Source organism: Loxodonta africana, chromosome 1 (assembly GCF_030014295.1).
Source record: "Loxodonta africana isolate mLoxAfr1 chromosome 1, mLoxAfr1.hap2, whole genome shotgun sequence".
Lineage (NCBI taxonomy): Eukaryota > Metazoa > Chordata > Mammalia > Proboscidea > Elephantidae > Loxodonta > Loxodonta africana.
In genome coordinates this window covers 115,250,422-115,274,896 of record NC_087342.1, presented here as the reverse complement: position 1 = coordinate 115,274,896, position 24,475 = coordinate 115,250,422, and the positions used below count along the sequence as shown (strand labels likewise).

Here is a 24,475-nt window from a genome sequence, read left to right as displayed (position 1 = left end):
CAAGCCATGGCATTTTCAATCATCTCATATGCATGCAAAGGCTGGACGATGAATAAGGAAGACTGAAGAAGAATTGATGCTTTTGAATTATGGTGTTGGCGAAGAATATTAATATACCATGGACTGCCAGAAGAAGGAGTAAATCTGTCTTGGAAGAAATACAGCCAGAATTCTCCTTAGAAGGGAAGATGGCAAGACTTCTTCTTAAGTACTTTGGACATGTTATCAGGAGGGATCAGTCCCTGCAGTAGGACATCATGCTTGGTAAAGTAGAAAGTCAGTGAGAAAGATAAAGACCCTCTATGATATGGATTGACATGGTGACTGCAACAATGGACTCAAACATAACAGTGGTTGTGAGGATGGTACAGGACTGAGCGGTGTTTCGTTCTTTGTACATAAGGTTGCTATGAGTTGGAAACCACTAAACAGCACCTAACAACAACTGCCATTATTTTACAAGTTTATTTCTTCCACCACACTGAGCATACCTTGAAGGCATACATTTTTGAATATTTTGTAGATTTCCTAGAACATAATACATATTCAGTAAATGTTTGCTGAATAAGGGAATAAATGAATGAATACATGAGTCAATATGTCAATGCAACAAAGTACTGCATTGGGCAAATCTGCTGTAAAAGACCTCTTTAACATTTTAAAAAGTAAAGATATCACTTTTCGGACTAATGTGTGCCTGACCCAAGCCATGGTATTTTCAATCGCCTCATACGCAAATGACAGCTGGACAATGTATAAGGAAGACTAAAGAAGAACTGATGCATTTGAATTATGGTGTTGGCGAAGAATATTGTATACACCATGGACTGACTCCCAGAAGAAGGAACAAATCTGTATTAGAAGTGCAGCCAAAATGCAGCTTAAAAGTGAGGATGGTACAACTTCCTCTCAGGAACTTTGGACACATTATCAGGAGGGACCAGCTCCTGGAGAAGGACATCATGTTTGGTAAAGCAGATTGTCGGTGAAAGAGGAAAACTCTCAACAAGGTGGATTGATACTGTGGCTGCAACAACGAGCTCAAGCATAACAAGGATTGTGAGGGTGGCACGGGACAGGGCAGTGTTTCATTCTGTTGTATGTACACAGGGTCGCTATGAATCGGAGCTGACTCAAGGACACCTAAGAACAACAACACTTGAGTCAAAAAGTCAAGAATTCAAGTTTAGTTTACTAGCCAAGAATTCTACAAAGTAAATTTCATATTTTTAATTAATGTATAATTTGTTCTAACAATATCAAAAAATGTTCTTCCAGTCACTAATCTCAGGAGATTCTCTGTGAAAAAAATGATCCATGGTCAGTCAAATACATTTTGAAAACCCTAACTACTCTACTCCAATATTGGAGATTCACCACGTGCATTAAAATATTAAAGATTCTGATAAATGCTGCAGTTAAATACAAACTGTTTAATTTTTTCCCCAGTATTTATCAAATTTATTTGACTAGAGAATACTTGTTTACACTGCCATTAATGCTCTTTGGAGCTAGTGTACTTCAGAACACATTTTGGGAAATGCTGTTCCGTATTAATCCTTTATTCCTTGGGCTCAGGAACACGTATCAGTTGGAAAGAAATTATAAAACTATAGAATCTTTGCTTTGGATGTTCCCTAAAAGTTAGCATCACTTCCCATCCAGTGCACAGACTGTATCTACCTTTAACTTTTCAGGAATTGGGGGTTCACTCCTTTACAAGGCTGCCTAATATATTTTGAATAACTCTAATTGTTAGGACTTTACTGTTACCCAATGATCTAGTCACCTCTGTCATGGCAGTGTAAGTCTAATTCTTTCCATATTATACCTTTTACATATTTAAAGACAGTAAGACAGTGATCTTACAAGTGCAAAATCTTATAAATCTTGTTCAAACATCAAAATACTAAATTCCTTCAGTTTGTCAATACATGACAGATTTTTTTAATTCTCCACTTTCTTGGCTGGCTTATTTTTGATGTTCTTCAATTTATCAATGTTATGGTTGTTGCAAGGTATTGTCAAGTAGGTTTCAACTCATAGCCACCCTATGTACAGCACAAGAAAACACTGCCTGGTCCTGTGCCATCCTCATAATGGTTACTATGTTTGAGCCCATTGTTGAAGCCACAGTGTTACTCCATCTCATTGAGGGTCTCCCTCTTTTTCACTGACCCTCTACTTTACCAAACCGATTGTCAGTGGTTCTTTCCAAATGTAGAAACAAAAACTGAACATTATCCATCCAGAATAGCATTATCCAATAGAAATGCATTGCAAACCACAAGTGTAGTTTAAAATTTTCTAGTGGGCAAGTTAAGAAAAAGTAAAAATAAATAGATAAAATTAAATTTAGTGATATATTCTATTTAACCCAGTATATTAAAAATATTATTTTAAGATAGTTAATATAAAAATTGAATATTTTACCTTCTTTTTTATACTAATATTTTGAAATTTGGTGTGTATTTTATAGTTACAGCATGTCTCAATTCAGAAATGAAGTTTTCATCAGAAATACTCAGTTTTTGTATCTAGATTTCATAAACTTTATAGTTGGGAAATAAGATTCACATATACAAGTTGTTCCAAACTTATGTAAACATTTTCAATAATTGAATTGTCAGTTTTAAAATTTAAATTATAACAAATTAAAATTAAAATTCAGTTCATCAGTGGCACTAGTCTCCTTGTGAGGGCTCAAGAGCCTTGTTGGCTGTGGCTATCATATGGACATCTTCTTTTGTTCTGCAGGGGCATATGTTAAAGAAAATTGATATATATATATATATATTTTAACCTGTGTGCTAGACCCTATTCATGCCTTTTAAATTCCTTTTTAATAAGTCATGCATCATTAGATGTAGCTTGGGTTTCTAGGATTAGAAACTAATCTCAGGAATAGTGTAACTATCCTAGAGACTACCTAATTGATTGTGAGCATATAACTCAGTCAGTAAAAGAAAGAGGCTTGTCTAGCCGGGGAGTATCTGCTATTAGCAGGAACTACTGTTTAAATACCAGGCCTGCAAGCAAAGCTTTAAGGTTTTCTGTGACTGAAATTTTTACTCCCCAAGTTAATGATGTGTTATTGAGAAGTCTACTCACATTTTTATGCTTTGATGAATGAGGAGCTGTAATATCAATGTTCCACAAAAGGGGCTATTTTTGAATACCTGTAGCTAGATGAGGAGTCCTAGTAGCACAGTGGTTAAAACATTCGGCTGCCAACCAAGAGGTCAGCAGTTCAAACCCATGAGCCGCTCTGAGGGAGAAAGATGTAGCAGTCTGCTTCCGTAACGATTTATAGCCTTGAAAACCCTGTGGGGCAGTTCTACTCTGTCCTGTAGGGTTGCTACGAGACTTGACAGCAGAGGATTTTTGGTAGGTAGATGAAAATCCCTTCACTTTTTGCCATAATAACATACCTACTTTCTCCTTTCTCTTTCTCATTTTTTCCTTTTTGTTTTTCTGTACTAGTTCTAAAAGGTCATTGAAAATTAACCTGCGTCCCTGTCTTTAAATTTTAATAGTGGAGGAACCCTGCATGGCTGCTGTCATTCTGTTGGTACAGTAATATCAAAATATTTAGAAGGCTGAAATTCAAACCTTAGCTTATCTTACACATAAGACAAATAGACAATTGTTTGTTGATTTGTGTGATTGTTTCATATGTTCATATGTGTTTATGTCTCTGTGTGCATTTTCACGGAAGAGAATACCTGAGCAGTCCCGTGAATATGTAAAACTTCCCAATAAGTACAAAGCAAGTTCATAATTGAGACCTTCTCATCTCAAAATTATGGATCTGAAAGATTCCCTAATCTAGTTTGCAGTTTTCCTCTATATATTTGCATGCTCATTAACTGTGAAAATAATGTTAGTTTGTAAAAGTTTGAATGCATTCATAGAAAACATCCTAAAAGTAGATATATTAAGGAAAAAACAAACAACAAACCTGTTGCCGTCTAGTTGATTCTGACACATAGTGACCCAATAGGATAGGGTAAAACTGCCCCATAGGGTTTCCAAAGAGTGACTGGTGGATTTGAACTGCTGACTTTTTGGTCAACAGCCAAGCTCTTAACCACTGTGCCACCAGGGCTCTAGATAAACGCTACTGGAACAAAGTTTTTTTTTAATTCATTAATAGATCCAAATGCATTTGGCATTTTAGTCTATAGCAAAGATAGCATTTTAAAGAAATGGGAAAAGAGAGATTATTCAATTCATGATGGTGGGGCATTTGATCTTTTAGGGAAAAAAATTAGGAATTTCATATCTTTCTCTTCATAAACATAAATTCCATATGGATTAAAGATGAGGAAAAATGGATCCATCAGATTACCTGAAAATATTGGTGAGGGTATATAGTCTTAGAATACGGGGAGAACTTTCTGAGCATGATATCAAATCCAGGAAACATTTGGAAAAATTTGACAACATAAGAACTACACCTATTCCTCACTTATTGACTACCTCGTTATCCAACATTTCACATTTATGACAATAGTAAAAAAATCTATCCTGCTCTTTTGCACATTAATGGTGTACATTTGGCAGTAATTAATACCAAGGTGCAACACAAGAGTAATGCTGGCTGTGATGGTTAAGGTTATGTGTCGACTTTGCTGGGCCATGATTCTCAGTGGCTTGGCAGTTATGTAGTGATGTAATTTAGAACTTACATAATGAAATAATTTGGAAGTCGTCTAATTATGTAGTCATCCTCCATTTTGTGATCTGTTGTGGTCATCCTCCATTTTCATATAACCACCTGGTCTTTGGAACCTTTTCATGTCAATAAATGAGAAGTGAGTGTAAAAACTTCCACAAAATAAAGAATTTCAAAAACTAAACAAAGAGAAAGTAGGAAGACTTGAAACTCATATGGCAAAGGGCTAATTTCTTTAATATACAAAAAGAAATCCTATTTAATATTTAAGGTAAGGGAACAAACCAACTGAAAAAATATGCAAAGGGTTCCGAAAGGCATTTTGCAGAGAAATAAATGCAAATACTAATAAACATACAAAAGGACTCATTGTTTCTCATAATTAGAGCAGAGGTTAAGAGCTCCGGAACTGAGTCAGACTACCAGACATTGTCCACTTATTAGACATGTGACTCCAAGCAAGTAGCTTATACTCTTTAAGCCTTAATTTATCTAATTTAGTGGAGATATTAGTATTATATATGCATAGGATCCTTGTACAGATTAAAAGAGATAAGCTATTTAAAGCACTCAACACAGAATCCAGAAAGCCATAAGAACTCAATAGAAGTGTCCTCTACTTACTACTATGACAATAATGACCACTGCTGCTATAATTATTATTAATGTTATTATTTTACCAGTTGGATTGGCAATGATTAATTCTCAGTTTTGGGGAAAGTGTGGGAAAATAGTTCTCAAACCTTGTTCTTGGATATGACTTGATATAACTTCTTTACATCTGTCAGCCATCTAATGACATATACCTCTGACTCAGCAACTCCACTTTTAAGAACTTATCCTTAAAGATTTTTATTGAAAGAATAAATAAAGCAGTAAAAGGTATACAAGGAGAAGAAAAGGTTCCCTGCCTCTTACCCCTACAATATCTCCATCTTCAGTTCTACTACCCAGAGGGAACAACTGGGATATTGACATTTTTTAAAGTCATGTGTATATATTGGTTATTACTTTAATAAAAATAATGATAGTAAATATCATTTGTATGCCAAATGGAAGTCCTGAAAAATGAGTTAATTACTGTTTAAATCAAGTCAAGAAATGGGTCCCAGAAGAAAAGAAGTTTTTGTAGACTTAGAAGCCAATGTTTCTACTAAATCTACTAAGGAATTAGTGACTTCTTATAGGACCTGATTCTTATTGGCTTAATTATCTCACAGGAGAAATATTAATATAAATTGAATATAAGTTCCTGAAAGTAATCACCACAGATAAAAAGAGTTGAAGCTGATTCTTTTATGTTGATGTGGATAACAGCCTTTTTCCCTTCAGGTGATGTTGGTAGGATACATTGTCCGTGTGGAAACCAGCCTATTCATACATCTCAGCCATATTCTTTCTGCTTGACCGCTTTAGGGGCAAAAGAGCAGATCATAAAGCCGTAGAAGAGACAACAAATATAAAGTTCTCAGCACCATGCCTGGCCCAGGATAACATGAAATAAATGCTAATGACTACTATTACGTTGCCACAGTTGTCACCCTCTATCATGGCTCTGGTTGTGGTGGTGACTTGAACATTTATGTATTACATTTACTAGTTTTCTATTGCTCCTATAACAAATTACCACAAATTAAACACTTAAAACAACACCCATGTGTTATCTCACAGCTCTATAGGTCTGAAGCCTGGTGGACTTGGCTCTCTTTGCTTTAAGTCCCATAGGACCAAAATATGTGTCTATAGGACTGCATTCCTTTCTGAAGTCTCTGGTTAAGAATCAGCTTCCAAGCTTACTTAATGCAAGTTCGCAGAATTCAGTTCCATGTGGTTGTAGGACTGTGCTCTTCATTTCTTTGGTTGCTGTAGGTTGGAGGTCATACTCAGCTTCTATAGTCCACCCACATTCCCTGGCTTGTGGTCCCCTTCTTCTTCAAAGGTAACAACAATTGGGTTCCTCTCATTCTTCAAATCTCTCCTCCCTGTTCTTCTATCACATCTCTCTTGTTCCAGCCAGAGAAAGTTCTCCACTTTTAAGGGATCATGGTATTAGATTGGGCCTACCCAGATAATACATGATCATCTCTTCACTTTAAGATCCATAACTTTAATCATATCTGCAAAGCCACTTTGCTGTATTCATATGTTCAAGGATTAGGGCTTGAACATCTTTGGGTGGCTGTTATTTGGTCTGTTTTTTTTTTTTTTGTAAGGCCAGAAACCCTGGTGGCGTAGTGGTCAAGTGCTACAGCTGCTAACCAAAGGGTCGGCAGTTCTAATCCACCAGGCACTCCTTGGAAACTCTATGGGGCAGGTCTACTTTCTCCTATAGGGTCACTATGAGTCAGAATCGACTTGACAGCACTGGGTTTCTGGGTTTGTAAGGCCTCAGTTTTAGTAGTGGAAGGGGAAATAATAAGAAGTAGTGTAAAATAAGAAATATTAAGTTGGAATACTGATGATATCTCTGCAAGGTTTCTTCCCTCTCAGAGGGACTGTGGAAACGGGGAGGATTCCATATCCACTCTGCAGAGAGGACATCGGGTTTTGATGGTAAAGCTGTCAGCACAACCTCGTTGTCTTTGATGTGATTATGTAATATCGTGATGCTTAACCTGATCTTTGCATCATTCTTGTCGCAGCTGAAGCAAGAAAATATTTTATTTTGATATGTTTATTTACCATGCGTATTTTAAATATGATTATTTAGTATAAGCTACTATTTGATATGTTTGTTTAATATGTTATAGTCTCTAAATACAGCCAGCATTTTTCTCATCCACCAATTTACCCCTGGGTTAATGGAATCAGAATTTAGGCATTAGAAACTCCTGGATGTCCAGTGCCTGATGATGCTTGATGACACAACCATAAACTTGTATAATAAAGAGAAGCAGCTCATTTTCCCTGGATCTTTCAGACACATCTATGGCCCGCCCAAATAGCTGAGTATAAGCTTGCAAAAGCTTAGATGAGGGAGCAGAGCATTTTGCAGCAATTAATTTTGCAGGGGAAGCAGGCTGTTTAAAGACGCCTGCAGCACTCACTAAAACAGGAGTTGTTTTTCAAGGCCACCGGAGCTGCAGTTGGCTAAGGCTGGCTCATCAACAAAACAACAATGCTAAAATATGGCCTCCTGGGTTTTGCAAAAGAAAGGACTAGAAGGGCAATGAATTATGCTCACCTGCTAGAGCTGGGTGAAGACTGTAATTGTTTAGCCCCCTAGCACAACCCTGCAAGGGTTAAAATGACAGAGATATTAGTTGGCGATGGCTAAAATTGTTGGTTTGAAGCTCTCGGCAATACACAGACTGTTATTTACCGGACTTGGTCGATTTACTTCTTAATGCAATAATGACCTGTGAAATGAAACGTGAGCTAGACAATTGTTCCTCATTGTTTCCAGTAAAACATCCTTTCATACCCCATTAAGCCACCATTAATTCCATATGAAAGAGAGTCACGCACAAGCAACCGATGGTCTCTTTTTTTCTTTCTCAGAATTTCTTGTCCCCGTACTCCTGGGGTTTTTTCCTTCTTTGTGTTTTTTCTTCCATTTTCTCTCCATTTTTCCAAATAAAATGTGGACGTAATTGGGTACGTGGTGAGAAATTCCTTTGGAGGACATACTGAGTTACATCTCTTCCAGAACTGGAGCAGAATAGCAACTGCTGTGCATCCACTTGGCTCTCCATTTGCCTTGGCCAGGAAAAAAGCTACAGACACAGGAACTTTTTTTAAAACAAGGAGTGATTGTTTAGTCCTGTTTAAAAAAGATCCAGATGCCTATTCCAGATGGGTGGGCACACATCCCCCCACACGGGTGTGCTGAATAACCACCACTGGGCAGCCACCAGTGGCTGGGCTAAGTGCCTTCACTGACCTGGGGGTGAGGGTCCTCACCCAGAAGGAGCACACATGGGTCACATGAAGTCCCTCTTGTTTTCCAGAAGCCTGACTAGTTATAGACCTCTTTCCCTTATTCCTGGACCTACTCTGACTTTCCATAGCTAACCCATCAAAAAAACTTTTTGCCCTTGAGTCGATTCTGATTCATACTGACCCTATAGGATAGGGTAGAACTGCCCCATCAGGTTTCCAAGGCTGCAGTATTCACAGAAGCAGACTGCCACATCTTTCTGCCATGGAGTGGCTGGTGGGTTTGAACTGCTGACCTTTCAGTTAGCAGCTGAGTGCTTAACCACTGTGCCAACAGAGCGCCTGATAACTAAAGGCCCCACCAAGAGATGCTGAGCCATATGGCATGAGAGGTACTTCTGTTACATTTCTATTCTCTAACCACTTTCTCCCACAACCTCACAGTCTTAATTTACTTCACTCTGGGATGGAGATTTTTGCTGTCCATTTTGCCCCTTGTTGTTAGCTTGGTCGCTATGTTAGAAAAAAAAAAAAAATTTTTTTTAAATGTTAGAGGACCTGGTTAATTCCGTGACATTGTTTTCAGTTTCTCAGTCCTCCAGATGGATATAACCAGTGTCAGTCTGACTCATGGACACCCATATGTTCCCAGAGTTGAATTGCACTCTATAGGGTTTTAATGACTGATTTTTCAGAGGTAGATTGCCAGGTCCTTCTGAGAAGCTTCTGGGTGGAGTCGAACCTCCAACCTTTCAGTTAGCAGCCAAGCACATCATTAAGCATTTACAATACCCAGGCACTATTGATGGATATTTAAAAAACAAAACCCGTTGCCATCGAGTGGATTCCTACTCATAGCAACCCTACAGGACAGAGTAGAACTGCCCTATAGGGTTTCCAAGGAGCGGCTGGTGGATTCAAACTGCCAGCCACTGTGCCACCAGGGCTCTGATGGATATAAAGTAGGGTCTTAATATCATAGATAAAACAAAAGCAGAAGCTAATGGAAGGTGTTCGGGTTCTGTAGCTGAGTAGTGGGGGCGTGGTTCATTTGGGTTGTGAGACTTCAATTGGATTTGAAGCTGCATTGTGCTCATGAAGAAAGCATGATATGCATTTATTTCTACCTCAATATCGGCTCCCATTTATTGAGCACATACTCTGTGCCAGATCTTACAATAAGTACTTCCACATGTTACCTAATTTATTCCTCACAAGAGTATTGTACTAAAATTTAATCATAGGTATATCCAATTTACAGTTGAGGAAAAAAAGCCTCATTGAGTTTAATGCACAAAGCTAGTAAGTGATAAGGCAGATAATCCAACCCTAAATCTGGATCTTTATGTTACACTAACAATTTGAACTTTACGCAATTTATTAGTTTCTTAAGGGTGCTATAACAGATTATCAAATCGAGTGGCTTGAAATGTCAGAGATTTATTACCTTCCAGCTGAGAAGTCCAAAAGGAGCCTACGGAACTACAGTCAAGGTTTTGGCAAGGCTGGTTATTTTTGGAAGCTCCAGGAGAAAATTTATTACTTGCCTCTTATAGCTACCAGCATTCCTTGGCTTGTGGCTACCTCTCTCCAATGTTTGCTTCTGTCATCACATTGCCTTCTTTCTTGGGAAAATCTCCCTCTGCTTTCCTTTAATAAGCACACTTTGATTACATTTAAGGCTCACCTGTATAATCCAGGCTACTCTTCCCATTTCAAGATCATTGACTTAATCACATTTGCAAAGTCCCTTTTACCATATAAGGTAACATTCTCAGTTTCCTTGAATTGAGACTGTGCACATTTTTGGAGTGCCATTATTTAGCCTACCATACGCAGTGATTCCAAGATTATATATATGTAATTACATATGTATATATGTATGTGTATACACACACACCAGGATTGGAGGAAGACTCATTAACAACCTGTGTTACGCAGATAATACAATCTTGCTTGCTGGAAGTAAAGAGGACTTGAAGCACTTACGGATGAAGGTCAAAGACCACAGCCTTCAGTATGGAATACACCCCAACATGAAGAAAACTAAAATCCTCACAACTGGACCAATAAGCAACATCATGATAAACGGAGAAAAGACTGAAGTTGTCAAGGATTTCATTTTACTTGGATCTACAATCAACACCCATGGAAGCAGCAGTCAAGAAATCAAGAGATGCATTATGTTGGGCAAATCTTTTGCGAAATACCCCTTTGAAGTGTTCAAAAGCAAAGATGTCACCTTGAAGACTAAGGTGCACCTGACCCGAGCCATGATATTTTCAATTGCCTCATATGCATTCGAAAGCTGGACAATGAATAAGGAAGACTGAAGGAGAATTGACGCCTTTGAATTGTGGTGTTGGCAAAGACTATTAAATATACCATGGACTGCCAAAAGAACAAACAAATCGATCTTGGAAGAAGTACAACCAGAATACTTCTTAGAAGCAAGGATGGTGAGACTGCATCTTACGTCCTTTGGACATGTTATCAGGAGGCATCAGTCCCTGGAGAAGGACATCATGCAGAAAAGAGGAAGACCCTCTATGAGATGGATTGACACAGTGGCTGCAACAATGGGCTTAAGCATAACATGATTGTGAGCATGGTGAAGGACGGGGCAGTGTTATGTTCTGTGGTACATAGGGTCAACATGAGTCGGAACGGACTCGACAGCACGTAACAACACCAACACATACACACACACACACACACACACACACAAAAACCTGGAAATCCAAGTTATGTGAGTGTGTATGACTGATTTAGAGTATTTTCTCTTCTATTTCTTCATTTGAGAAGGATGAAGGATACAAGGTCTTTATTGTCTAGAAATCACTAAGGCAGAACTTGTGAAAATCTGGCTACAAAACCATGGCAAGTAACTGCTTTTACTAAAACTATTCTTCTAGGATTATAAAACTTTCCCTCTTTGTCCGTTATGGAGGCAGCTCTCATACACCAGGGCATTCTGCCTCAGCTAACCTTGGAACTTACTGATGATTTCTCCCACTTCATAATCTTTTGGCAGTTTAGTGGCAGAAATGTATGATTTACCACAGTTTATGGCACAGAAATCTTTTATGCGAAAGAAAATGAAAAGCATAGACAGTGAATTAAAACCATGTTAACAAAGACTATAGTAATTATTTGTAATGCAACATGGGTTTATTTACATGTTTTATTATCTTCATTTTTTAAATAAAAATACAACATCTCATCATGTTTCTTTTTAAGTATCGCCAGCTTTTAAAATTCTCCACCATTTATTTTCCCACTTCTCTCCAAATTTTTCCACTTAAACCTGAATTGTTCTTCAGTAGTCAACAGTTTTGTCAGTATAAGCTCTAACACTGGTCTATGTGATAAACCAAACCAAACCTGTTGCCGTCGAGTCAATGCTAACTCATAGCAACCCTGTAGGACAGAGCAGAGTTGCCCTGTAAGGCTTCCAAGGAGCTGCTGTTGGATTTGAACTGACCACCTTTTGCTTATCACCTGAGATCTTAACCACTACACCACCAGGGATCCATATGATAATACCTGGTAATTAGAAAGTCAGTCCAATCTCATATATTCCTCCTTCTAAATTGGGCTATCTATACTGGAGAATGAGTGGTGTGGGAGGCTGAGTACTAACAAAGGCTGTCTCTGTTTATAAGAAGGAGAAAGGCCATTTAGACCTACCACATGAATCATTTTTGGATCTGTTGTAAAACAGGGCTTATCACCTCACTCCTTCCTAGAAATTTCCTGTAGAAACCATAGCCAGTATTTACTGCTTTACAGCTGATATCATGTAAGTCCCAAGGGGAAAATGACTCATTTAGGATCATATAGCCTATCTGATCAGACTTTAGTCCCTCTTCCAGCCAGTACTTTTTCCCCTCTATTAGGAGGCCTTTTAATAAAAAGGTAATTAAGAAAGAAATCAGTAATTATTGAAGTATATAAATGATTAATGACTCATTTAAAATAAACTTTATTTATTTATTTTGAAGAAAGTACAGATGAGAGTAACCCTTTACTGTTCAGAGTGAGCCCATTCCTGTGGGTGTTCTATGTTGCAAGAGAGTGTTGGGAGGTCCTGTGTATTGTTCAAAGGGATGCCTTTTCCATATTGCCCAGGAGGAAGTGGGGTATTCCTCCTCAGACAACCTTGGGACTTACTGATGATGTCATTCATTCATGTTACATTTGGCTTAGAATGGTTAATTATGTTAGCAAGTGTTGGTGACTTCTTTTCACAATTAGATTATAACCTCCTGGAGGGCAGGAAAGATTATGCTAATGTTAGTTTAATTTAACTAATATGTATTGATTTTTCTATTACTGTATAATAGTTACTTTTGTTACAGCAGCTCCCTTTACTGGATAATTCTTACATGTCAGGGATTGTGTTAGGCACTTTATCATATCTTTACAATAACTTGGAAAGTATCATTTTCACCATTCTAAATATGATATGATAAAACTGAGACTCACATAGACTAAAGATTTTGCTTGAGATAATTTATCAAGTAGTGAAGTTGGGATTTGTGCTTAGGTCTGTCTGACATCAGTGCCCATGGCCCTTCCTGTGCATAGGCTCTTTGGGAATTTAGATATAAGTGGGATTCAGCCTTGACCTTCAAGATATGACAGATTAGTCAGGGGGATAATTAAGCACCAACTATAATATGAGGCAATATAAGATAAGCAACTGCGAATATATAAATAGTACTCTGAGTGGAGTACATCATGAAGAAGATGGCATTGGAGGGATGGGTGGGATTTTGACAGAAGGAGAGGGCTTTCCCAATTGAGAGAAGGCATTAATAAAGAGCATAGGCATCGCAAGGTGTGGAATATTTTTCATTTGGCTGCAGCATGGGAAACTTATTAAGAGGAAAAGGAAGGCAGAGCCATATTTTTTGAAGAGCAAACTGAAGTACTTCTATATGCTTCAGTAGTCACTGAGAAGCCTTTGAAGATTTCAGAATAGAAGAACATGTAGGAAACTGTATTTTAGGAAGATTAACTCAGGCAGCAGGAAACAGGGTGAAGAATGGGTTGAAGGGTGGACCAAATTGGAAAGAAGGGTGGACCAAATTGGAAAGACTTGTTAGGACACTGTTTCAATTGTTTGGATTTAGAGGAACCCCATTGAGGACCTGAAGGAAATTGATGGCAGTCAGAATGGAGAGGATGGTACAGATCAAAGAAATACAAAAGAGAGGAAATAAAAAGGGTTTTCCAACTCCTGGCTGTTGGGGTCTGAGAAGGGGAAGTCAACAGTGACTCCATTGTCCAGACTCAGGCTATCTCAGGGAATGGAGTTTCCAATAGCTGATATGGGAAATAAGAAAGAAGAGAATGATTGGTTAAGCTTTGCCTTTAGTGAGTTTGGGGTGCCCTCTGTGTAGGAGAGGAGTTATTCGGATATGCAACTGGTAGTGAATCTCTGGGATTAGAGCTTGGGAGGTAAACTGCAGCTAGAGATAAAATTGAAAATTATCTGGAATAAGGTGGTAGATGAAACAGTTTGCTAAAGAGGAGAGAAAGAAAATGTACCAAAGCTAGAACTTTGGGGAACACATGGCATTTTTGAGAGGGCTTTTGTTTGAAAACATGTGAAAGCAAATGAGTGGCTCATGACATTTCACTGTCACATAGATAAGGGGGCACAAAGGAAGTCTACCCACCATGGGAGCACAAGCTCTCACTGCATGTATACTGGCTGTGTTCCAAGGTGCTTTAAGAAAAACAATAATCTGGACCTAAAATAGGGAGGGGGAGTCAACCAGTGAAAGGAGAAGCTGAGCCAGCCTTGTGTGCTGATGGAGGAAATAGGTGCAGATACAATGTGATTTGAGAGATTGGTTCCCCCAGGGCCTTGCTGACCCCCAAATCCCTCCTGTACCCGTGCTATCTTCTCCTTTCTAGCCTGAAATTGCTACATTTGATGCTATAGCTTTTCTTTCAGAAAGTCAGTGTTAAAATGTGTATATTCATTCATTTATTCATTCATGCATTCATTCAGCAGATGTTTATTGGGCATCTCTTATGTGCAGGTATTATGATAAAAGCTCAGTGTACAAAATGACATAATCTCTGCCCTCATGTACTCGTAGGGAAAATAAAAAACCACAAAAAGACAAATATGTAATTGTATGTTATGTTACGTGCTAGATAGAAGAAACTAGGAACATCATAAGTGCATGATAATTTAGAACGGTAGAAGGGGTACAGGGAGGGTCACTGATGGCTGCTCTTGAAAGAGCTATTTGAACTGAGACAAAAAGCGTTAAGAGTTGCCCAGGTAATATGTGAAGGAAAAAGCTTTTTAGACATAGAGAGCAGTTTGTGTGGAAGCCTTAAGGCAGAAAAAGTATGAGGCATTGGAGGAAGAAGGCCAGAAGGACTGAATCATGGTGAGCATGCAAATGAAGAGCCTATGATGAGTGGACGAGGTTCAGATCAATGGGATTTTATTCTTCTTGCAATGGGGACTGACATAATTTACTTTATATTTTTAAAACTAGAAAAATGGAGACTTGCAAGAATGGATAAAAGAGAGGTGAATTAACAATTCAAGGGCAGTAATCGAGGCAGGAAATAATGGTTATGTGGATTACTGTGGTGGCAGTGAAGATATGTTAGTTTTCTGATAATTTTGAAAATATTTAATACAAGAGATAAAGATGTTGTCGTTAGCTGCGTTGAGTCAACCCCCAACTCATAGTGGCCCCATGCACAACAAAACTAAGCACTGCCCAGTCCTGTGCCCTCTCCAAGACCGGGTACAGATCTGACTGTTGTGATCCATAGGGTTTTGACTGGCTGATTTTTGGAAGTAGATTGCCAGGCCTTTATTCCTAGCCTATCTTAGTCTGGAAGCTTTGCTGACTAAGATGATGCTGAAATCTGTCAACATCATAGCAACATGTAAGCCTCTGCTGACAGACAGGTGACGGCTGCACATGAGGTGCATTAGCCAGAAATCAAATCCAGGTCTTCTGTGTGGAAGGCGAGAATTCTAGCACTAAGCCACCAATGCCCTCAAGATAGAAAAATATGATTGCTAAATGGAATTAATAATATTCTGTTCTTTTGGCAATGTATCCCTGCCCCTGCTTCCATGTACATACTTCTGAAAGCTTTCCTAATGATTGGGATGCCAAATACACATAATTCATTGGGACTCATTAAAGTTAGGGCATTCTTAAAAAATATGCATAGTAAAATCTCTTTTAAGACTTTCTTTCTTGTTCATTCACGGAAGATTTATGGAAATGTGCCATGTGTCACGAACTGTATTAGGTACTTGGGATACAGATGTGCATAAGGTATGATTCTTGCTCTTGAAGAGCTGCCAACAATGTAACTAAGCCTTTGCTACAAAGGAGGAATCCTGTTTATTGTATAATAAAATATAATTAGTTCAATTAAAAGATTGGAAAATTAGTTCTAGTATTATACAAATAGATATGATATTTGTAAGGTAATTTACAATTTATAAAGGCAATAACATATATTATCTCTTTTGATTCTCACAACTCTCCAAGTCAGGGCTTTTGCTCCCCAAGGGACATTTTCAGTGTCTGAAGAGATTTTTGCTTGTCACAACTGGAGGTGGTGGTGCTACTGGTATCTAGTGGGTAGAGGTCGGGGTGCTGCTGAACATCCTACTATACACAGGATAGTCCCCACAACAAATAGTTATCCAGACCAAAATGTCAATAATGCTGAAATTGAGAAACAAAACTCTAATTTATTATGTTGTTTTTTTTTACCTATTAAAAACATTGCCAAAAACATAATCTAACTCCTGATTTGGCACGCTGTCTATTACATTGTCAGTCTCAAAAGCTTTCATATCTTGCTGACATTCAAGTTATATCTGTATAACGTATACATTTTTTAAATGATCTGTTTCTTTGATACTTTTACGAAGCAGCCACATCAATGTATTAATATCTGGTCATTCTAGTCAGCTACTGATCATTAGCCTGTGTGGGCTATATACTAAATTAAATAAAGTGGTGAAATCTCCAAACAGTTGAAGCATAAAAATGTACAACCCCCATACCTTATTATGAGTACTGAAATGATAATTTCCCACAGCATAAATAAGAAATAAACTCCAAACACATGAATATTGCATTTGTATTTTCTTTTGTCTGGATAAAGTATGCTTGCATATATCATCACACTGAACTGCATTATAAACTTTAAATGCTGTTTCCATGTTTATTTAATTATATCTCTATTTATAGTTGTTCTCATTTTATGTGAAAGAAGCTTGAAATATCATAAATCATTTCATTAAGACTATCTGTATTTATCTATAGATGAGATGGCAGATAAATGTTATTTAGAGATTGTGACAAGGAGTCTTGGTAGCACAGTGGTTAAGTGGTAGACTACTAACCAAAAGATCGGTGGTTCAAACCCACAAGCCACTCTGGGGAGAATGATGTGGTAGTCTGCTTCCTTAAAGATTTACAGCCTTATTTTGAGCATCTTTTTAATCTTGATTTATTTTTGTAATTTCCTTATCTGGGTGATATCTGATTGCTCTGTCCTGTGTTCTAGCCTTGAGTTGTTATCTGATGTTATTGATTTTCTATCCAGAGGACTCCCTTTAGTATTTCTTGTAATTTTGCTTTGGTTTTTGCAAATTCCCTAAACTTCTGTTTATCTGGAAATGTCCTAATTTCACCTTCATATTTGAGAGACAGTTTTGCTGGATATATAATTCTTGGCTGGCAATTTTTTTCCTTCAAGGCTTTATGTATGTCATCCCATTGCCTTCTTGCCTACATGGTTTCTGCTGAGTAGTCTGAGCTTTGTCTTACCGATTCTCCTTTGTAGGTGACCTAGACACTCTTAAAATTCTCTCTTTATGGTTTTGACAAATTTGATTATAATATGTCTTGGTGACTTTCTTTTGAGATCTGCCTTGTATGGGGTTCGATGAGCTTCTTGGATAGATATCTTCTCATCTTTCACAATATCAGGGAAGTTTTCTGCCCACAAATCTTCAACAATTCTCTCTGTATTTTCTGTTATCCCTCCCTGTTCATGTACTCTAGTCACTCGTAGGGTATTTCTCTTGAGAGAGTCCCACATAATCCTTAGGGTTTCCTCACTTTCTGGAACTTTTTTTTTACCTGATTTTTCCTCACATATGTTGGTGTCAAGTGCTTTCTCTTCAGTCTCACTAATTCTGACTTCTATTTCCTCAGTTCTGCTCCTATGACATTCTATTGAGTTGTCTAATTCTGAAATTTTATTGTTAATCTTCTGAATTTCTGTTTGTTGCTTCTCTATGGATTCTTGCAGCTTATTAAATTTGTCGTTATGCTTTTTTATAATCTTCTTAAGTTCCTCTAATGCTATGTCTGTGCCTTCCTTGGCTTGTTCTGTGTTTTGCCTAATCTTTCTGATCTCTTGAAGAGTTCTGTGTATTAATCTTTTGTATTCTACCTTTGCTAGTTCCAGGGAATTCTCTTCATTCAGAATATTTCTTGATTCTTTGTTTTGGGAGCTTATTGAAGTCATCTTGGGCTGCCTCTCTATGTGATTTAATATTGACGGTTGTCTCTGAGCCATTAATAAGTTATTGTATTTGTTTATTTTATGTTTGCTTACTGTGTCCTAGCTGCTTGTTTTGTTTTGATATACCCAAATAGGCTGCTCGAGTGAGCTAGTTTGATTATTGGTGCCGTTGAAGCTCTAACATCCTGTCACCAAGTGGTTAGAGCTGTTACTAGGTATATGAGCCCAGGTGTCTGTTTACTTTTCTTGTATGGATTCAGCTCAAGTGTGCAGGTAGTAGGTTACTATGTGTGTGGTGCAGGCTCTCACCTACAGTCTTAGATAAGCAGGGGTGATTGGTGTAGGCATAGGTATAGGGTCATGCACTGAGCAAGGCAGGGGACTGACAACCACCCCTGAGTGTCTGTGAAGAATGTGTGTCCCTGTTCCCTAGAGCACCTAGGATGGTGGGTTTTGCAGCCGGACTATGGGCGCCCAATGCTGTTGTCTGTAAGGACTGGGAGGCACCATTTATCATTGGACCCCTGTTGAGGGTGGCTAGGTGGTGTGGGTGAAGCCACCAGTCCTCAGGCCCCTGATGTGGGTAGGTGAGGACCCCGCTTAATAGGAAGAGTGGTGTCAAACATCACAAACCTGCCTCTGTACCATATAGCTGAAAGAGTTGAAGGTAGACTTCAGGTATATACCCTGTTGTATTGTGCTAATGAGGGCCTACGCTGTTGAAATGGGCCCACACAGGTCTATGCAGGGATGAAAGGCATTCAAAGTCCATTGACTGCTTATATCTCTGCAAGGAGCTGCTTTTTCCCTAAGTTCCTAGTTTAGGGGAACCAGCAGATTATTTTTTCCCTATTTGTTAATTTGTTCCTTCTCCAAGGCCAGGAGGATGGCTCAGAGCACATGACAAGTCCTCCTTCCAGCACAAGGAAAGTGGCTATCATTGAAGCTGGCTCTCTCTCCCCCTGCTGCTCAGTCTGATTCCTCAACTTTGCCTTTGATGTTCAGGAATCCTAGATTGTCATATACAATCAATTCACTTGTTTTTTCGTTTCTTTGTTGTAAGTGGAACCACTGGAAGTGTCTGACTACTGAGCCATCTTGGCCTCGTCCCCAAGTTTGGTTTTGTTTTAATGCTCATGACGTAGTACACCGGTATAATCTTCTCTCTGTGCCCAGCTTCAAATCGAACCAGTAATACCCTTATTCCTTAAACTTGAAATGGAATATTTGAAAAGAAGTTTTAAATATTTCTATATATCCTTCAAAATTTCACCACCCAAAATGTTGACAGTTTGAATCCACCAACTGCTCCATGGATACCCTATGGGGCAGTTCTACTCTGTCCTATAGGGTCACTATGAGTTGGAACTGACTTGATGGCAACAGGTATGGGTAAGCAAAAGTGACTAGATCTCCATTTATAGGCTGTGAACATTAGTGTTATCAACTGAATTATGTCCCCCCCAAATATGTGTTGTAAATCCTAACCCCTATACCTGTGGTTATAATCCCATTTGGGAGTGGATTTCCTTTGTTACATTAATGAGACAATATTAGTGTAGGGTATGTTTTAAGTCAGTCTCTTTTGAGATATAAAAGAGCAGATTAATCAAGAAAGTATAAATGTAGGCGAAGATACATACCACAGATCACCAAGGAACCTAGGAATAGAAGATGAAAAGAGACAAGGACTCTTCCTCAGAGTGGACATAGAGAGGGCCTTCTCCTGTAGCCAGTGCCCTGAATTCAGACTTCTAACCACCTAAACTGTGAGAAAATAAATTTCTGTTCTTTGAAGCCACCTACTTGTGATTATTTGTGTTACAGCAGCACTAGGTAACTAAGACAGAATTTGGTACCAAGAGTAGGGTGCTGTTCTAACAAATACCTAAAATGTGGAAGTGATTTTACAATGGGGTAATGGGTAGAATCTGGAGAAATTTTTATGTGGTTCATAGTAAAGCCCTAGATTGCCTTGAAGAGACTGTTGGTGGAATAATGGACATCAAAGGCAATTTTGGTGAGGGCTCAGAAAAAATTGAGGAAAACTATAGAGAAAGTCCCTATTGAATTCCCTAAGAGAATATGAATGATGTCATCAACAGAATGTTCCTAGAAATGTGGACTTTAAATGTGCTTCTGGTGAGATTTTAAAAGGAAATTATTAGATCATGATTAGACATTGGAGGGAAGTTGATTCTTTTTATGCAGTGGTAAAGAGCTTATCTGAATTATGTTCAAATATTTGGTGGAAGGTAAAACTTGTATGTGATGAACTACAATATTTAACTGAGGAAATTTCTAAGCAAGATATTAAAGGGGCAGCATGGTTTCTCCTTGCTGCTTCCAGTACAGCACAAGAGGAAAGAGAGGGACTTAAAGATGAATGTTGCAGAATGAAACCAGAACTGAAAAAAAAAAGAACTGAAAGATTTAGAAAATTCTCTTGTAGAAACTAAGGACATGTGCCCTAAAACTCTCACCAAGGACTTGATGACTCCAACTTTTGTTAAAGAGATTAAGCCTGTGACTGATGGAAAGCAAAAATCCTGTACAAAATGAAGGAAAGCTACCTGCCTCCTGGAATTCTACAGGCAGGAAACAGGCCGATGGAGTACTTGTTTCCAAACATCTGTTGTTCTCCAAGAAAAGAAAAGGACCACTCTTGGAGCAACTGGGAGATCAGTAGAACTGTTAGAAGTAAAGGATGCAGGGCTTCTGTGGCAGCAAAGGATGGAGTCATAGTTTCTTAGGTTTCAAAGGGTGGAGCCAATGCCTCCTGTGTTTCAAAGGGTGGAGCCATGGTCTCCTGGGTTTCAAGGGTGGAGGCAAGGCCTCCTGGGTTTCAAAGAGTCAGATCTTCACCAACTCAGTCCCAGAGCGTAGGGCTGCCATTCAGGTGGGTCATGAGGGTGGAGCTGCCTCTGAAAACTGAGGGGGCAGGCCCACCATACCCGAGGGGCAGGAGAGTAGAGCCTGCTGGGGCCGAGGGGCATCACCACTCGGATGGACTAAGAGAGTGAGACCACCCAAAGCCAAGGGAGCTGAGTTGCCATCCCACTGGGCTTAGAAGGTGGGCCCAAAGTCTAGGACTGAAGGGCCTTCACCCAGAATTCAGAGAGCATGGCCAACACCCAGAATCTGGAGAACAGTGCCATTGCACAGATGGTCCTGAGAACAGAGGATTGTTTTCGGCCTTGAGACCTAATGTAATTTTTAACTGGGAGAGGCCTGACTGTATGACCTGGCTGTATGACCTGGGGACAGGCATTTATGTTCCATGAACCTGTTGCCTCATCTGTAAAATGGGCCCAGTAATACCTTTTCTATCTACTTTTCAGAGTTGCTTTTAGGTAAAAATGAGATAATTCATACTTACAAAACACCATGAGTATAAAGAATAGTAGCTTCAGTGGGTGCTATTCGATGTCCCATTAAATGGATGGAAATAGTGGAGATGCTTACTCTATGTGAGTAGCTTTTTAGACTTGAGTCTCTATCACAACAATTCTAAATGTTTTTCCACTTTGGCCTATGATTTAAGCATATGAAAAATTATCTCGTATTCATATACTTTGACAAAGTCAGATTCACATTTGTAGTACAGAACCCAGGTATAAAAATCTACTTGTTAATGTAAAATGTGACTTTTCCCCCTTGAACTGTAGTTTCAGCAAAGGCTTCATGGCCTGAGAACAAAACTCTGGATGCCAAAATCCTTCAGCTTCTAAAGTGAAGCTCCAGAGTTGCAGCTCTGTCTGTAGAACTTTTTGCAGAGATGGAAGTTTTCTATATTTGTGCTGTCCAAAATGGTAACCACTAGCCAGATATGGCTATTGAGTACTTGAAATGTGACCAGTGAAACTGAGGAACTGATAATTTGATTTAATTTTTATTAGTTAAAAATTAAATTCCCATAGCCTCATGTGGTGAGTGATTACTTTGTTGGACAGTATACACTAAGACCATCTATGCTAATCTTGCGTACGAAGTGGCTAAAACCTAGTGTGGCTAGCATTAACTCGTCATCCACTTCAAAGATATATAAGAGGTGAGAATTTATTGGGACATGGAAGAGGACGTGTGTGAGCATCATTTGAAGACAATTTTCAATGTGCAATGAATTCTCTCTCTCTTTTCATAGTGGAGGGAGCATGGTATGTCCCCTCCTATCTCATGCCAAATGAGTTGTTCTGTACAGTAAAATAGATAGATAGGGGCTTTTTTCTGACGCACTGAAGAAGAGTCTACAGAACAGAAACTGGTTGAAGCAACTCCTGGTAAAGAGGGCTGCACTTGCCAGCTTGCTGGGCAAATATGCCTGTGTGTGTCCTGTTGGCCAACTGTAGACCAAGTATGGACCCTTTATAGGAGCATATCATGGATCATTTAAAAAGTGATTGATCTAAGAGTTGTGAGGTGACACTGGATGCCCGGGTCTGGTAGATAAGTCTTAAGTAGCCAGCAGGAGGAGGAATTGCCTGTACCAGGCAGGCAACATTAGGTACCTAGTGTAAATCTCAGAAGAACCCACAGAAGGAACTGACTAGAAAAGAGAATTAGTTTTAAACATCTGCAGTACTCCAAAGACAATGCTAGATTAGTTGTTCTTAGTCAAGGAAGACCTTTTGTTTCCTCTTCCCTTTCACAAGTCCAGGCCCCAACCTTAACCCTCAGGGACCAGAGGCCTCATGGTAGGCGGAGGAGAAGGGATAGCACATCAAGGTGGGAAAATGGTGCAAATCCAACCACACACTTACTCCCCATCACAGATTTAACAGCCTGAGGCAGACCTAAGCTGAGGGAAAGAAGAAATTTTCACAAGGATTTGAGATTGTATTAGATTGAACTGGATTTTTCTCATTTCTGTAAGTAATCAGAAAAACTTTGCGATCTGCCCAGGTCAGGATCTGAAAAAAATCTTTTGACAGAGTGAGTTTAAATGGGAGTTGGTTAGACTAGATTTCCTCTATTGCACCTTCTGAATCCAGCTCATTTAGTAAATTGATTATAATGATAAGGATAGTTACACTTTATTAATGATACATCAGGAGTCCTGATGGCATAGTGGTTAAAGCACTTGGCTGCTAACCAAAAGGTCAGTGGTTCAAACCCACCAACAACTCTGTGGGAGAAAGATGTGGCAGTCTCATTCCATAAAGATTTACAGCCTTGGAAATGGGGCTGTATTGGGCAGTATGGGGCAGTCCTACTCTGTCCTATAGGGTCAGTATAAGCCAGAATCAACTCCGTGGCAGTGAGTTTAATGATAAATCAGTAATGATTGAGATGAATAATTAACACTTATCAAGTGTTTACAACTTGCTAGACACTCTTCTAAGTGTTTTGTCAGTTTTCACTCCTCGGCTAGAAATATGTAAGGAACTGATTTCTCTCTGAAACAGTTCAGATGACTGGACTGTAAGACTTTATGAGTAATACTGGAAAATAAAAACATGCACACTGGGGAAAAAATCACCTAATATTTATTAAATGTATTTATTAAATTTATTAAATAATGCTTATATGCATTATTTCATTTAATACTTCAATGATACCATGAAGTAATCACTCTCACTTCATCCATTTTTATAGATAAGTAAATTGCTTTTCAGAGAAGTTAAGTCAGTTTACCCAATGGCAAGACTAGGTTGGGAATCTACAGCTGGAAAGTTTCAACTCTTTACCGATATTCCACATCAATGGAAAGGATTAACAATCACTTAATTTTTTCTTCTTGAAAAGAAGAAGAAAAGAAATACATTAATTATAAGGAACGAGAAGGTGCTTTGCTCAAGCAAAGTAATAGATTGGTACACCTGGCCATCGTAAACCCCTTTACTGAATAAAGAATGATTAATGAAAAATTAGTTTCTTCTCTTGAATTTTCTTGGTGATTGTCCCCAAACTCTTAACATGAGCGTGGAAAAAAGAGTATACTGAAATAGCTCAAATTCTCAGTCAGCATGTATTACTACATACGTACAAAACCAAAAGCAAGGGGCAGCTCTTCGTTTCTGACCCCCTTGAGTACTCCTGGCCCTCTCGGATCTTCTTCCTCTCCATTTTATTTCATTTTTTGTTGTTGTTCTTAAAATGAATTCCAAAGCCCAAGAGAGGAATAAGGCTCTTACCCAGAAGAAAAGGAAGAAGCTATGCCGTTACGGTTCAGTGTATTCTGAACTCTTAAAATTTGAGGCCTATTTATACTTCAAGACAAACAGAGATCATGTTAACAATAGCAGATGTTGCAAGAGAAGGATAGAGTTTATTATAGGCTGATCTATGTGGGGTCAAAAGCAATAGGCTCTTCCTGCGGAAGAAGTAGGATGGGCAGCTGCAACTTGGCTGGAACAAGCTCCTTATTGTGTT

General features: G+C 38.7%; 1 protein-coding gene across 1 annotated transcript in view; it reads left to right on the top strand.

The window, feature by feature from the left end:
* PKHD1 (PKHD1 ciliary IPT domain containing fibrocystin/polyductin) overlaps nucleotides 1-24,475 on the top strand; it is a 595,384-nt gene that overhangs the window by 437,183 nt on the left and 133,726 nt on the right. The window lies entirely within an intron of this gene.